This window comes from Meles meles, chromosome 7 (genome assembly GCF_922984935.1).
Source record: "Meles meles chromosome 7, mMelMel3.1 paternal haplotype, whole genome shotgun sequence".
NCBI lineage: Eukaryota > Metazoa > Chordata > Mammalia > Carnivora > Mustelidae > Meles > Meles meles.
The window spans coordinates 8,488,278-8,500,854 of NC_060072.1; the positions used below are offsets into that span (position 1 = coordinate 8,488,278).

Below are 12,577 nucleotides of genomic sequence, written 5' to 3' on the forward strand. Positions count from 1 at the left end.
ATAATGTACAGTTGTACATCTGAATCTTTCCCTACGAACTCTATACCTCTGTAACAGCGTTTCTCCACATCATTACTATTGACATTTGGAGCTGGGTGGGGGCCGTCCTGTGCACTGCAGGGTCCTTAGCAGCATTGCTGGCCTCCACCCACCCGATGCTAGTAGCCACCCCCTCGCCCCCAATTGTGACAACTAAAAATGTCTCCAGGCATCGCCAAATGTCCCTGGCAGGGGGCGGATGTCAGATCTCTCCCTGTTCTACAAGAACTCAGAAAGTCAAGAGTATTTTAAAGCCAGTTATATATATTTTGAGAAATAGCTAGATGTATATAAAGTATTTAAATCTGGTAAAAGTTTAACTAACAACTCTAAACTCTTAATCGACACCAAGTGGAATTTTAGAATTGTATCAACGACACAAGATGGATGCTGGGTAACGTGGTGTGAAACCTTGCACCCTAGGTCGGTTCTTCTCATATTTTAGGGTGCATAAAAATTACCAGGGTGGTCTTTTAAAAGTTTAGATTCTAATTCAGTAGGTTTGAGGCAAGGTCTGAGATCCTCATTTGTAATAGGTTCCCCGAGCGGCATCAGCTGGACTGGTGGTTGAAGTTGGGTAGTGAGGCCCTTGATCAAAATCACTGAGATGGGGGGGGGGGGGTTGGACATCTGTGAATCTTAAGGATTACAAGGTCATGACAGCAACATTGAAAACTGCATCCAAATGACAGATCAGGAAAACGTGGATGTTCCCTGAACCTTTCTATAAGAACAAAACAGTTCACAAGAATGGGTTTTGAAATGCGACGTTTCTATTAGCTTTAAGTTATAAAAGTTACACAAATTAGCCCTGAGTTCTCTGCTCTGGCCGGGAAAGAAAACCTATGAACCGCTAAGCTACTTTGGCAAGACTTTTAGGGGTTTCCAAAGATCTGACAGAAACCTAAACTTCAAGTTCTTTGTAGTCCTTATTCTACTAACGGAAGAGGCTAGGGCTGAGGATGCTGATGGGGGAGGGGAAGGAGACAGAAGAATCACTTTAACTGAGGCTTTGCAGTGGAACAGATATATGTGTTCATGTTTACTCAAACTACAAATCAGGCACTGAAATCGTACTGACATCACGTGATGGTACTCTAAGCCCAAATCAGATCACTCAGCTACAGGTTAAAACAGTCACAAAAAAGGATGCTATTTATTATAACGGACAGTGGTAAGCATAATCAAATCTTCCAAAAGCTGCTGAGAGCCTGAAACAAAATTTCCTCTTTTCACATAATAGGGCCTCTGAGTAACTTTTACTTGGAGTCTGCAGACATCTGACTCATTGTTGTGTATCCTTGGGAAGGAAAGGGCCACTCACATTTGTTCCTATTTTATAGCCGGAAAGATTGAGGATCTCTGGTTTGTCTAAAGATGGACATTTGCTCAGGCTTGCAGAAAATGTACTGATAGGAGGGAGATAATTAAGGCCTGACCCTGATCTTCCAGAGGGATCCAGCATGAGACTAGCCGTGCCCTCAGCACAAATAAATACTCACCTGCTAGGAGGGAGAACTAATTCACTACCTTTGAAATATTTTTTTTAAAGCTATTTATTTATTTTTTTAATTTTTAATTGATTAATTTATTTATTTAACAGAGAGAGAGAGAGAAAACAAGCAGGCAGAGTGGCAGGCAGAGGGAGAGGGAGAAGCAAGCTCCCCCTGACCAGGGGCCTCGATGTGGGGCTCAATCCCAGAACCCTGGGATCCTGACCTGAGCTGAAGGCAGACACTTACCGGCCTAGCTATTCAGGCACCCTGCTTGGAAGTATTTGGATAGGTGGTTATCAATACGGCTTAGTATGATTGGGATAAATTTCTCTACATTTAAACCTGTGCCTAGAGTTTTTTGTTTGTTTTTAAATCAAGAGTGTAAGTACAGAATAAGGAAGATCTGGTTCAGTAGTCAGGCATGGGAACTCATGGGTTTTAGCTGACCACAATTTCGGTATGAGTCAGCCTTGTGACATGAATGCCAAAAAGGCCAATGCAGTCTTGGGCCATATTAATAGAAATATAAGGCATAGAGGAAGGGAGACAACGACTCCATGGCACTCTGCATTTGTCAGAGGGCTCCTGGAGAACTCTGTCCCATTCTGGGCATCACCATCCAGGCGGGACCTTGAACTGGAGTCCATCAGAAGTAAGCACTTAAAATGATGACAGCAGCCAAAACCCCATCTTAGGAGAGTAGTTAAAAGAACCAAGGCTATTTAAGCTTGAAGAAGAAGACAGAGAGGGATTTAATTGGAACTGAGAGAAGAGCAGGCAATCTGGGAAAAGAGCTTAAGGGACAGTTTCCAGTAGCAGAACTTTAATTTCTGGCTCCTCAAGGAAAAATAATTCATGGAGACTTCTCAACTCTTATCGTCTGCAAAATAAACGGATCATCAGCGAAGAAGACCCTATTCCTCCTATGATTACTGTGGAGGATGCGCATTTGTGGATGTAGTTGTGTCTCTTTGTCAAGCCACCTCCCTCCCCTGCAGGGGCACCTCCTCCAGGAAGCCCTCCTTGCTCCACTTGCTCTGTTAATCCCCTTGGCACAAGCTGTGCACTGCAGTTTTCATCTGTCCAGCTCCCCTAATAGCTTGTATATTCCTTAGGGGAAAGGATCCATTTGGTTTTGTTTTTATTACCCTAAGTGTTCTCAATACATCTGCATACTGTGAATTAGGGATTGAGGGGATGTTTGCTGACGGTAGCCCAAAAATAAATCAAAGTAACCAAACGGGTAATTTTTTATAGCATCTATATGACACAGCATTATAGTGAGCTCTCTTGATGCTAATAGCACCTAAGTGACCCTTCATTTTATGAGATAATTTGAGCTGACAATGTTGGCTGTGCAGTCAATCTTGCTTTTCCCTACATCTTGCATTTTAAAATAAAACAAAACAGAACAACGCAGTTTACTGTGGAAGAGCTCCCTCTGCCTTGTTTCCAGGTCTTGGGAATCACTCTCCGGCTAGGGGATTTTTGGGACTTCACACTTTCTCCCTCTTTGTTTATTCGGATTATTTACGGGGAACCAGTGTCCAGTCACAACACGGTACAGGATCTAGTTGATAAAGTGAATTAGTAGTCTACTTAACAATATTGGTCTAAGAGACAGAAATGTCACAAAATAGATTTGGCTAAACAAGAAAGCACCATATTATGCATTTTATAAATGAGATATTACATCGTTCTATTTATCAAAGATCTAAAATTCTTGTAACAATGGATGTTTCTTCTCAGGGGTCCTGCGTAGCAGGTTAAAGAATGGTATTGTCCCACTCAAGGACAGAGGCGGGAAGGGAGCCCACTAAGTCATCCACAAGGCTAAGGAAAGAGCACGGAACCTAGGAGCTAAGTTCATGTTCTGTCGTTCTCATCACTGGACAGTATTTCTTCCCACAGCCAATGACCTGACATGGGACTGAGCAAATTATACGCTTCTCTGCAAGAAATTGTTTTGGCTCCATTTGACGGCCTGAAGTTCATTTGGAAAATTCATAGACCAAAAGGGTTGAAAACCAGGGCCCCCAATTTCATATCTCTCACTATTAATCACAAATAAAGATCTGTGGCAACCTTCCCGATTATGGAGGTAGCCAGCCTGTCCCTACCAATAGTCTTTGGCTCACACTGGTTCAAAAGCCAAGAACAGGGTGGCTCCTGCCATGCGGGGCAGACCTTGGATCTGGGGTTCTATCTGGCAACTGACATACAGGGCATGAGAATATTTCCACCTGTTTTAGCTTCCCGGAGAGATTCAGAGCTAAGCTGGGGCTACATCATGGATTTTGTGTACTTGGCAGCATATGCTATAGACAATTTTAATAAATCTGAAACAAATGCTAACACAAATTCTCCTAATTATACTGACCCAAAGATTCCCCAGGTAGCTCCCAAAGTGAAGGGCTCGGTCACGTCCTTTCTTGTTTAGGGGTTTCTGTGCTCGGCGCTTGCAGGCCCTCTTATGAGTCTCCCAGTTTCCAAGCACATTTCAGGGACATTAAAGGAAATAATTCAATAAAGAAAAATCGGGATGGAAGGTTTAGGTCCTTCAAGAGGAATAACCTTTCTAGAAGGATAAGGTTTATCAGCCCCAAATAAGTCCATCATCTTTATTTATTTCCATATTATACTCTGAACTACCCAAGAGGGATAATAAATAATCGTGGTATGTCTGTCTGATGCAGAGCACAGAGAGCAAAATCACGGTGAGGCAGTCAGCCCTGCAGGAAAATGAAGCAAACAGCAGAACGACACACAAGCAGCCCACAAAAGCACTATTACGTTTATAGCTTCTAAGGGGATTTGGGCTTCGCAAAGGAACCGATCACGAACAGGACACCAGCTTTTATGACCTACAGGGAAGGGTAAAAGGTCTTGTCCTCTATCAAGAAAAGGTCATTTCCCTCTGTTCTCAGACCCAGTGGGATTAAGTAATTGGCAACAGAACTAAAATGGCTTCAGAGCACCTATGGTCTAACCTCTCACTTGACTAAGAAGGAAACCGAGGTCCAAAGAGGTTACAATGTCTTGTTCAGAGTCCCGCAGGGAGTTTCCAGGAAAGCCAGAATTCAGATTTCCAGAAGCTCATCAAGGGTTCCTGCGTCTTCAAAATGTAGTGCCCAGACTAGTGTAGCAGAAGGAGCCCTGAGTATCAACTTCACAACCTTGGTCTTAAGTCTTGGCGGACGTTAGCAAAATGACCTTGAGAAATTTACCTAACTTCTCAAGCTTTGGTTTTCCCACACTGCAACACGAGAGGTAAAATATGCGGTGTGTCTACCTCAAAGATCAAATGAGATCATGTGTGAAAACTCTTTTGAAAGCCTTTATAAAGCTCAGGGGAAATAGCTTCAGATAAAGGAAATTCTTCCTGTCGAGGATACATGGGTAGATTCCACGGGATTCATAGACCACTGGAAATTTTGCATAAAGGTGTGTGTGGATGAGTGCATTAGCTAGGCACACTTTTCTTCCTCTGGGGAGTTTCTAGAGCTTTCATCAGCTTCCTAAATGGGTGGCTGACATTCTCCTCCAACCCCTACCTCACCACTGCCAGTAAGAATCCGTGTGCTATGGATATCAACATATTTTATGATCAACTTAAAAGGTTGATATATTAAAATATAACTATTTTTTTGTATTGAATGTAGGTCTGAGATTTTCCTGCTAGCTTTACTGATTCAATAATCTGTGTTTTTAGAACATCAATCAATTTGGGGGAGGGGAGCTAATCTGACTTCCCATTTTGCTCCATAAAAGACTAAAAATCTATGGCCTATAAAATGACGAATAGAAATTTCAAATTACAAATCAAACAGGGTTTTTATTTTCCTACTTGTGTACTTCCCTAGTAATATCTTTTGGTTATCTAAAAGAGCTTTCTTTAAAGTCATATTTAACAAGAAAACTATCTACTTATTATTTACTGAGTTCCTACTGAGTTCTCAGCACTTTGTTTCCAATATTTTCCCATAAAGAACTAGACAAAAGACAAATCATAAGCCATTTGTAGGCTGCCCCATTATGCCCATGGTTCTAGAAGGCTGAGCTGTGTGGAGGAAAACAAATGAAAAAGTCTTATTCATGACCAATTGATCAATTAGGCTGCTTTTCATTAAAAAACATAAAAAGGCAGAACCGATTTAGCAATGACTGTGTTCGAAGTGCATAAAAACTTTATTAATGTTGGATTTTTTTTTTCTCATTTATTTTTTGGTTCTGTTTAGAAAATTACACTTGAGAGCTTTCTGTAACAGCGTTTAAGACAGCCCTGGAAAGCTTTTGTAATGCTAATAAAGGGGTAGGGATGGATACTGGTTTGCAAAGCCTTTCCTGTATACAGTTACATGTTTCTGAAGCAGACACTGCCTTCTGGACTATTTGAAGGTATGAGATAACCATTCAGGGAAGCCACCTACTTACGAGACTTACCACACTGAGAAATCCAGTGGGGTCTTTTATAAGCCTGACAATGACTATACTCCTATGTTTAAGTGGTAAAATCTTAATACAGTACAGGAATGTGAAAAATGAGAGGGATTTTTTTTCTCTCGTGACTGTATCAAAATATCATCTCGGGCCCCACGGCCCTGAGGACTCGTAATTCCCCTCTTGTATTATTCCTTTGTGTTTGCTTCCTTCCTATTCCTTCATAGTTCTGTATTTTTCAGTTCCCAGTGATATCTTTTGTTTAAAGTTCCTCATACAGAGCCTGAAGCTATATAAATGCGGTAAGTGCACTCATCTGTGCTTAATGTAGTGCTATCATTCCGATGAATAAAATCTAAAATCTGCTTTGGTTGCAACCGTCCCAGACTTTCAATAACTTAGAGTAACTTAAAACCTGGGTGGTGGTGGCGTGAGGCCCTGTTATGGCTTCCCATTCAGTTCCATTTGTGTCGTCTCTCATTACAGGTTCCGGTCTTCGGAGAGAACACTCTGCCGTCAGACTGCCCGGGTTCGAATCCGGACTCTACCACATACTAATTAAGTGACCTTGTGTCAGTTTCTTAACCTCTCTGCACCTGTGGTTCCTCACTTGCCAAAGAAGGATAACATAGCCCTTACTTACTTCTTTGGGTCTTTATGAAATCAAGTGAGTTCATACCTATAAAGGAATAGACACGTGCTGGGCAAACAACACTAACAGACACCATTTTAGGGACTTTACACGTATAAATTACAGCTGCACCTTGAATAAGGTGCGGGTTGGGGCACTGCCCTCCACCCCCACCTCCTGTTCAGTCGAAAATCTGTGTGTGACTTTTGACTGTCCCGAAACTTAACTACCAGTAGACAACTGTCGACCAGAAGCCTTACCAATAACATGAACACTCGATTAACACCAATTTTGCATGTTCTATGTATTATACACTGTCTTCTTATAATGAAATAAGCTAGAGTGAAGAAAATACTATTATTATTTTGATTTTATTTACTTATTTGACAGACAGAGATCACAAGTAGGCAGAGAGGCAGGCAGAGAGAGAGAGGGAAGCAGGATCCCTGCTGAACAGAGACCCCGATGCGGGGCTTGATTCCAGGATCCTGAGATCATGATCTGAGCCGAAGGCAGAGGCTTCAACCCACTGAGCCACCCAGGTGCCCCATGAAGAAAATATTATTAAGAAAATCATAAGGAAAGGGACGTCTGGGTGGCTTAGTTGGTTAAATGTCTGCCTTCAGCTCAGGTCATGATCCCAGGGTCCTGGGATCAAGACTCACAGTGGGCTCCCTGCTCAGGAGAGAGCCTACTTCTCCCTCTGACCTTCCCCCTTTCATGCTCGCTGGCATTCTTTCTCTCAAATAAATAAATATTTAAAAAAAGAGAAAATCATAAGGAAGATATACTTACAGTACTGCACTGTGATTATAGGGAAACGATCCGAGTGTACAAGGATTTGCACAAACAAACCCATGTGGTTCAAGGGTCAACTCTATTGAGTCTCTAAAACAATACGGTAAGATAGGTACCATTATTACCCTCGTTTTTGTAGCTTAAGAAACTAAGGCACGGAAAGACTAACTTGTCCCATCTGGCCCAGTTAGTAGTTGGAAGATTGGCCTCAAACCCATAGCAAGCACTCAATAAATGTTACTTATTATTGTTGTTAGAATTATTGCCTGAATTTATACACTCAATAATATCTGCTATTGCTGCTAAAAATGATGAATTTGTATGTCTAATCCTTCTTCAAAGTGCATTAAAAATGTATATGATCCCCAGTGGAGCAGTCGATTTTGGCAAGGATTGTCACCTAAAGCCATTAGGTGACATTTGTTGGGAAATAAGATACTACCACAGTGTCGAAGCGTCACCTCCTTGGAGAACTTGTTAACTGCAAAAGCGGGAAAAGTACCTTTACAATGAGAGCTCCCTGGAGTGAGAGCACTACCTTGAGCCATGATCAAACTGAGAGTCACAAATAGAGGGACAACTTGGCATTTTGTGCTTCCTGATGAGATGCGATATGGAGCACCTTATAAAAGACATTCAATCGAAATCTAATCAATGCGTAGGCCAGACATGGGCATTTACAGGAAATACAGGGGGTAGAGGAGCAAATTAAATGACACCATGAGACAACAACAAATCCAGAACGTGGGACATCCTTCAAGATAACTGGCCTAACCCTTTAAAAAATCCAATGACGGGTGCCTGGGTGGCTCAGTGGGTTAAACCTCTGCCTTCAGCTCAGGTCATGATCTCAGGGTCCTGGGATCGAGCCCCACATCGGGCTCTCTGCTCCGCGGGGAGCCTGCTTCCCTCTCTCTCTCTGCCTGCCTCTCTGCCTACTTGTGATCTCTCTCTGTCAAATAAATAAACAAAATCTTAAAAAAAAATCCAATAACAATAAAAAGACATAAAGCCCAAATGTAAAAATGTGCTTTTCTTTATAAAAATTAGACCCTACTTTTTTTCTTTAAAGGTATAGACAACTTTGGAGGTCAGGTGGTGAAATTTAGATATGGTCTAAATATTAGATCATACTGAAGAATTACTGTCTGTCCTCTTAGGTATAATGACGGTGTTACGGTTCTGTAGGAAAATGCCCCCATTCTTAGATGTGTACCCAATTATTTAGGAACAAAGTGTCACTTTGCCTGTAACTTACAAGTAGTTCAGAAAGAAATACACAAAGATGGAACAAATATGACAGAAGGATAACGATTCGTGAGCCTAGCAGGTGAGTATAGAGGTATTCATTGTACTAATATTTTTTTTTGTTTGGACATTTTCTTCACTTTCTTCAGGAGTGTCTTACATTTTCTTTGGAGAGCATATAAGATTTTTATCTTCATGTCTTTAGTAATAGTTTCTTTTAGTTCTCTATAATGATTGTCTGTGAATACATATTTAAAAAGAAATTTCTAAAAATCACTTACTGAATTTTTACTGGCCCAACCTTACTGAAACCTAATAGCAATGCTGAAGAGCACTTAGTGCCTAATACAGGGCCTGGTACATAATAAAATCTCAATAAATGTTTATTTGTTAAATTTATTTTGTTCCTAAGAATTTTAATGTCTCGGGAAAGAAAGACAGAAAGGAAGAAAGAACGAATGAACACATGAGGCTGTGTTCTTTCCAGATCAATATATGCTTTAGCAAATCTTGAGATGGACAAAATGAGGACCAATCAACTTTATCTTTTGATTCAAATAACAGATCACAAAGATTCTTGCCACATTTTGAATTTGTTTTAGGAGAGCATGAAAATAAAGAATCTGGCCCTAGGACTAATCCAGCAGTGACTGTTACTTACTTAAGATTTCCTGATGGAATCACAATGACACATTTTTGAACAATTGTGGACTTTTTTGGTTCAGGAAAAGAGGCAAGTTCCGCTTAAGTTAAGGTGTGAGTGCCACAAGGCACCAACACCAGCGGGCATTATTCTCTGAGAACCAATAAACTTATGGGAATAGGGGATAATTTTCACTCTTCCAGAATTCAATGGTTCTAAAAAAAAGAGATGGTTTCAGGTAGTAAGTGAGATATATTTTGAATAAAAGTGAAAGAAAATGACCAAGATTCAAAGAAATATTTAATAATTATACAATTTTACATTTTCATAGTGCCTTTTTCCTAAAGCACTTCATATCTATGTGAGCTCATTTATTCTCATAGTATCCCTGTGAAATTGAAAAAGAACAACTGAAATAAAAGAATAAAAGAGATTTTCATTAGGGCATAAGATGCGGAAGATACTCAAAAGAATATCATGTTAGCAATAGGGATATTACTCAGATCGATACTGAGCAAATCAATAGCATCCCTCCCCTCTGCTTCAGTAAAGTCATTTAAAAAAAAATAAAACCTATTACAATTTAAGGGAAACAAGCTTACAGTTTCCTCTATGGAAGACACTCCAAGTCCAGTCTAAAAAGATAGTTTTATTCAATGATACAGGCCTTCTCTCTTTACAGAAAAACAAATCAAAAGAAGTACAAATCACGATTTTTAAAACTTGAAATTTAAATGCCCTTTGATGGTTCTGTATTTACATAGTGCTCTTTATTTAATAGTGGATCCTTTTGTAAAGAGGTCTGCCTTAAAATTATATTACAAACATGAAGTTTTATAAATAATACTGGGTTGTTCAAGCAGTGTCTACTTATACTAAATGTTCTTTCTGAAACCAAAAATAAGAAAGAAAAAAGGGGGACCCCACTAAGGAACTTACCAATCTATGATAAACGCGGCTGTATAGAACAAAAGATACTTCAGCCTGAGATTTCCTACACTCAGATGATATAACATGAGCACATGTAATCTTTTTCATCAGATTTTTAGATCCTAAACATTTCCCGCTTAATTTATCTGGGGATGAGTATTTTCAGTAATGCACAGGTTAAGTTACGTATACCTTATTAACAAGGCCTCATTCCAGTTGTATAAACACAGTATATTTAAGTTAGTGGAGTCCTTGGTGGGTATCCTCAACCCTCATATTCAAGAGTGTTTGGGGCAAAGAGCACAAAGGAGGAGCTGTCTTCAGACCCAACACCTGAACTGGACACCATCTTAGGGATATGGCGCTAATTATTAATAAAGAGACAAACAATACTCTCTCAAAACCTTTTTGTAAAGAAATTCAAAGTGGTGTTCTTTGTAAAGGTACCATGAATCCTAAGAGAAGTAGAGATGTAAGAGAACAATCCTGGCCCCCCAGTGCCAATATTCATTCATTGTTGCCCAGACCTTCATCCCCATCCTCAACTGGGTTTCAAGGCTGACTGGAGAGAGGTGGGATTTTACCTTTGTAACGGGTCTAAAGTCTCTCTCTGGGATGGCTCAGAAGCCAATTAGTGGAGAATTTTTTGTGCTGGGCTGGGTAAGGAACAAGTTCTTTTGCCGGAAGTCGAATCCCATCCCCACAAACATTGTTACAGCAAAAGATTTACAGACCCTTGCGGATGGACCAACATGAGTAGCAATATTTCAAGAACCCACGGGATTCATTTTAATTAGATTTGACTCATAGAGAACATTCTGCAAATTATAAAACAGCTCAAGATCTCTGTAGAGGATGTGGCCCGATGTTGTCTAATGGCATACCTTTTTGAAGAGAAGAGGTCGAGTCTGTATCTTGGCTTTGACACTGAGTTGAGAGTATCTTCTCTTCCAAGAAGGAAGACAAAGTCAAACATCAAAATTACTGCATTGCAGAGTACAGACCCACGTTGTGCTGCCTCCCAAGGACCACACTAAAACAGGGAACAAGTTCACAGATCCATTAACAGTACCTCCTCTTGCCTTACTTCTTACTCCCTCCTCCAAACTGCCCCCAGCCAGCCCTCAGTCTGTAGGCAAACCACACAGGAACTAGCAGAAACAGGGCTTCAGAGGGTTGGGCGTGAGCCTTACATTATGTGGTTTTGTTTTCTTGCTGCCAGAGTAGAACTAAAATGCAGGAGGTTCTCTGAAACACTTTTGCTTCTATATGCTTGGTTTCAATTTTAACAATTTCCCTCCGAATAATTCTGTTCACATAAGAAAATTTCAAATCCTGGAGATGATTCATCATTAGGCTGCTGCTGCTCTGAAGGAAAACTCTCATTTTCTCCCAATACATCCAAGATTCCAGAGAAAAATTTAGGGCTTTTTCAGGGAACTTCCTTAATACCACCCTGGGATCACGCACAGAGGTAAAATCCCAGAGAAAATGCTTTCTTAGTGCACTCAGCCCATAATATTACTCTTAGTCCATAACATGACCCTTAACAAAAAACAAAAGAAGAAAATCTCTGAACCAGGATGACTTCTAACCCCAGGTTTGCCAGTCAGGCAAGAGCAGGGACTTGTTCCTTAGATCTTGGGGACTTTCCTTTCTTCCGAGTTGGTTGGGCTAAAGGATTTCTGGGATTTAAAGATTTTTCACTGACCTAAGATTTTTGTCTTTGCCAACCTCCTTAGTTCTTACCTTCAAATTTGTGAGGGCCCTCCTTCCCCTTTAGGGTCCCATGCCAAGTGCAACTTACGAAGGCCTTTTCCTCTCTTTGCTCTTACTAGAAATGGATTGCCAACAATGCATCTTTTGCACGACATAAGAGACACTGCCACCTGCTAAGTGGCTCCAGTCAGAATTTGAGCGCAAAAGAAAGGGAAATACTGGCTCACGAGATGTTCCCAGCATTTATTCCTTGAAGGCTAAGAAGGAAGGTATCATAGAAGACTCAGTTTGGAGTTCTAAAATTTAAACTTATTCTATATGGTGAGATGATATCTTTTTTTTTTTAAATCTTTTCACCCCTTTTATACCTAAATCTTGTTCAAAATTTCCTTTTGGGGGGGATGGATTTCTCCTTGGTAATAACTGCTCAACACTTTCTTTGAAATAGAAAAGAATAATCTGGTTTGAAATCATCAGAGTACTTGGTCACGGTAGGTGCTCAATATTTATTGAATGAGTTAAAGGAAGGGATTTGCTATTCTTAACTCCTTAATACAGGATTTTCTATTAATGCAAGTTTGTTCAATTTTCTTAAACCTGAGTTGTGTCTGAACAGGGTCCTCACTATTTCCA

General features: G+C 40.4%; 1 protein-coding gene across 1 annotated transcript in view; it reads right to left on the bottom strand.

The window, feature by feature from the left end:
- The window catches only part of GRAP2 (GRB2 related adaptor protein 2), a 63,883-nt gene extending 52,556 nt beyond the window's left edge, over positions 1 to 11,327 (bottom strand). The window contains exon 1 of the mRNA XM_046014029.1: positions 11,110 to 11,327. The gene's annotated coding sequence lies outside the window, so the exon portion shown is untranslated. The remainder of the gene's footprint in view (positions 1 to 11,109) is intronic.
- Between the last annotated feature and the right edge of the window lie 1,250 nt (positions 11,328 to 12,577).